Raw genomic sequence first — 4,538 nt, 5'->3', positions numbered from 1 at the left:
CTGTGTATCTTCATAGATATGTTAAAAACACCAGATACCCAGTGGACTGTCTACAAGTAATGATGCTGAGAACTATTAAGTAGGCTGGTTTTGAAGATAAGTGGGAAGAGTCTAAATGGGCTTCATAACGGGAGCCTGCACACAGCAGCTGTGCAGACCAATGTTTGGTGTTGTCTCTGCTGACTGGGCTGGTGGAGCAGGTCTCCTTGGCTGCTGCTGGCCTTTCACCTAGACACTTCTCCTGACATCATGTCACATCAACGTGCCCCACGCAGTGTGTGTTGAACTTGACCACCTGGCTAAGCCAGAACTTCAGGTTTCTTCTGAGATTCTTTACTTTTCCCATTGTTTTCCACATGGTACCCTTTAGAAGAATGTCACCATATACTATGAAGTGTAAGGAGTGGAGAGTTAGTGTCACATCTGAATGCTGGTGAATAAATATAAATTATTAAAAATTCTGAACAGACATGTATCTCTCCCTATTTGTTTAGATACATACTTGATGTGCATTTTATGAGTTTGGGCTCATAGGTGTTATTTTATGCTTGGGATAAGAATCTTTTTATTATTATCATTAATAGTAATACTCATATTGGTCCAGTTGACCCAAAGAGCTCCCAGCTCAGCCCCAGGGAGCTCAGTTGGTTTGCATGTTCTTTGGACACTCTCCCATAGGCATGGTTCAAGGAGCATTGGTTATTTTTATTGGAGAATGACATTCACATCAAGACCTGAGAGCCGGGTGTGCTCACGGGAGTGGTGTCATGGCTTCCAGGCTCCCTCGACTGACAGCAAGTGTGTGCATGAACCCAGGTATGTGCCCATATGCACAGACCTTTCAGTACATGAAACCAAACACCTACTGATGTCTCCTATTCCTACCGACAATCATGTGGGTGATTCCAGCTCCTGTCCCGGTCTATAGCAAAACCAGCAGTGAGAACCGACCAACCCTTTTCAACTTCAGCATGTGGATAAAGAGGTGATGGAGTTGCTGAGCTTTAACTCCTGGGAAAGGACTTCATTTGCAGAGGACAGCCTATGTATGCAGCTTCTTTGCCTTGGGGCTCCCCACCTCCCAGATCTGCGGGTACTCCGGTTGGCCCCCTCCTCCTGCAGCACACAGGGAGGGGATTCAGGCGTTCACAGCACAGCTGTGTTGGCCTCTCGGGTTCTGCATGTCACCCTGGCCTGCAGGACCACATTTCCAAATGTTGGTCCCGCCTTAATACATGGGTAAATGCTGCAGGGTCATGGCATATAATTCTCCTGCACACTTTTGGACGCTTCCACGCAGTATTTTGTGGAGGATTTTTCTCATAAATTTATAACGTACGTTTGTCCCCACTTCCAACATTTCCATCTACTTTTTGTATAAGAAAAAAGCTTGCCTCAGAATGAATGAGGATGTAATCGGTTTATTTTAAGGAAGAAATGCAGAAAATCGATAAAATTTCTTCCTCAGTGATTGGGGAATTCACCAATAAAGAAGGTTAATAATTATAAATTATTCATTTTCTTCAGTAAATATTAGCCTATTCATATTCATTCCTTTTGTGTGGGTGTGCTCTGATGGTTCCCACCTTTCAGGTCAGTTTTATCCAAACTATCCAGATTATCTGCACATAACAGAGCAGTGTTTTTGTTTGTTATTATTAGTTGTTGCTGTCCATGTGATCAGCAGCCTGGACATTAATTTCTGACATTAGTACTTCCTCACTTCCCCTTTCTCCTCCTGGCTCGTCTATCCAGAGGTTCATCAATTTCGCTGATCTGTATGAAGGCCCAGCTCTTGCTCTGTTAATTTTTCGGTTGCCTGTTTGCAATTTCATGGATTTATGCAGCATTCTTTCTCCTGCTGCTTTTGCCTTCAATTGCTCTTCTTTCTCTAATTTCCCAGGGTGGAAGTTTAGGTTATTGCTTGCAGATATTTCCTCTCTATCAACATATGCTTTTAATGCTATAATTTTTTTTCTCTGCAACCCACAAATTGTGAGAAGGAAATTGTATTTTTATTTTCAGTTTTTTCAAAAATTTTTAATATCTCTTGAAATTTAAAATTTTCTCTTCAGTCCTTCTGTCATTTAGAAGTGTGTTATTTTATTTCCAAGAACATGGGGATTTGCCAGTTTACTGCCTTCTGTTGATTCCTAGTTTAACTGCATTGTGGTTGGACAATATACTTTGGGTGATTTTTACAATTTTTGTATTTGTGGTGCTGGCACAGACCTTGTGTGTGCTTGGCAAATGCCCGTCCTCCCCTTAGCTACATCCCTAGCTCTGATTTCTAGAACCTAAGGGTGTATCTGACAGCCCAGAATGTGGAGTACCTTGGAGAGTGATTTCTGTGAGTTGAGAGGAGGCAAATCTGCCCCGGCTGTTGCTGGACTTGGTTCTGTGAGTGCTTCAATCTGGTTGGTGGCCTGTGCTGTTCAGGTCTCCTCTTTCCCTAGGGATTTTCCACGTGCTGCGTCGACCAGTTACTGAAACATGGATGCTGAAGTCTCTGACTAAATGGTGACTTCACCTATTTCTCCTTTTACTTCTGTTAGTGTTGGCCATACAGAGTTTGAAGCTCTGGCTAGGTGTGCACCATGGGAACTGCTGAGTCTCCGTGGAGGACATACTTTTTACCATCCTGGGATGCGCTTCCTCATTCTGCCACATCTTCCTTGTTTCAAAATCTGCTTTGCCCCAAACTAAAGTAGCTCCTTGACCCTCTCTTATCTTTGAGTATTGCCAACACAGCATGTTCTTTTCCTTTGCATTTAAGGTGAGTTTCTTGGAGACAACATGTGCCTTTTTTTTAATTAACTCTGACAATCTGCATATTTTAATAGACCTGTTTGGAATTTTCATGCCTGGATTCATTATTGATATGGTTGAGCCAGTTTCCCCCATCTTTGTACCGGTTCCTTGTTTCTTTTTTTCAGTATTTTTGGGCCACCTCTAATATGATTGAGCTTTTTTTAGGTGATTATTTTCTCTCATGTCTTAGCATGTGAAGACATTTTTTTAAAAAACTCCAGTAGTGCTTGCCTCAATGTTTCTAGTATTGATTTCAAATAACTTCAGTCCACTTACAAATAACACTGTACCACTTAACCGAACTTTATGGCATTACCATCGAGGGGAAATGCAGAGTTGTCTTGGGGCAGAGTTTCGGTTTTTTCAAGGTGAAAAGGATTATGGAGATGGGTACAAGGAGAATAAACTTAGCATTACTGAAATGCATACCTAAAAGCAGTTAAGTTGGTAAAATTTTATACATATTTTGTTACAATAAAAACAAAAAATAAGTTAAAAATAAGAATAAAACTTTTTTTACCACCCTGTTATCCTCCCTTTCTGCAGATCTGAATTCTAATTCAGAATCAATAATTTAATTCTGTAAAATTATTTACATAATTTCCCAAAAAATCTTTCAGCATTTCTTTCCTGAAAGTCAGTTTGTTTTTCTAAGAAACTCTGCTTTCCCCTTTCCTTCAAAAGATTATTTTCATTGGGTATAGAATTCTAGTTTGTTGTGTTACTTTTCCTTCCACATTCTAAATATTTCAGTGGACTCTCTCAGGTAAGGTTGCCAATGAAAATCTGCTGTTTCTTGTCCTTGTTTCTGTTTAAGTAGGTTTTTTTTAATATTTATTTTTTAGTTGTAGTTGGTCACAATATCCTCATTTTGTTTATTTATTTTTATGTGGTGCTGAGGATCGAACTCGGGGCCTCGCTCGTGTGAGGTGAGCGCTCTAGTGCTGAGCCACAATCCCAGCCCCGTAAAGTAGGTTTTTAAAAAGAGGGCTTCTTTTAAGATTTTCTTTGTCATTTGGCAAAGGTTGACAAGGATTATGCAGACTGAACATGGTATGCCCTGGAGGAGAGTTCTCATCTTTTTGGCTTTCTATGTCCTGAGCCTCCTGAATCCCTGGCTTTGTGTCTGTGGGTAGTTTGTATAATTGCATGTTCCAGATGACGTCCTTTGATTTTTTCCTCCACTCTCTCTTGCTTGTTTTGTTATTTGGATGCTATATTCACCTTTCAAATTGTGCTCCTGCTCTTGGATACTCTGCTGTGTTGGAGTCCTTGTTCTCTGTGTGTAAGTGAGGGACACTCCGCCCTGATGCCCCTGGCTGGGTCCAGTCTGAGGCACTGTCAGTCATTCTTCCTGAGGCCACAGCCCTGTGCTCTCCAGTGCTTGTTTTTCAGCTCTTTCCAGGGTACACCTCTGTGCTCACTTAAATCAGTCTGTTCTTCAGGTTGCTACATTTTCACCATAATAGTCACTTTGCCCGTCCACTCTGACGACACCAATGGCTGGGCTTCCCCTGAGCCCCTTTCTCACACTGCTTGTTCTCTCTAGATTCTTTCCATCCACTCCCCTAGTCTTTGTGTGTTTGAAAGATGGCTTGATGCACCAGGTGATAGGGCCTGGGGTGTGCTCACCCTTGTGCCTCCTGGCTTACATGTTATGGCTTCAAGTGAATCTGACGGGGAGCGGGGACATGTCTCATGTTTGCTGTCGCTGTAGACACTGGAGA

The sequence above is a fragment of the Marmota monax genome, unplaced genomic scaffold, assembly GCF_021218885.2.
Source record: "Marmota monax isolate L192 unplaced genomic scaffold, Marmota_monax_Labrador192_F-V1.1 WCK01_AAM20220418_F8-fsc00722, whole genome shotgun sequence".
NCBI lineage: Eukaryota > Metazoa > Chordata > Mammalia > Rodentia > Sciuridae > Marmota > Marmota monax.
The sequence above is the reverse complement of the archived record's forward strand: the minus strand, read 5'-3'. Positions refer to the sequence as shown.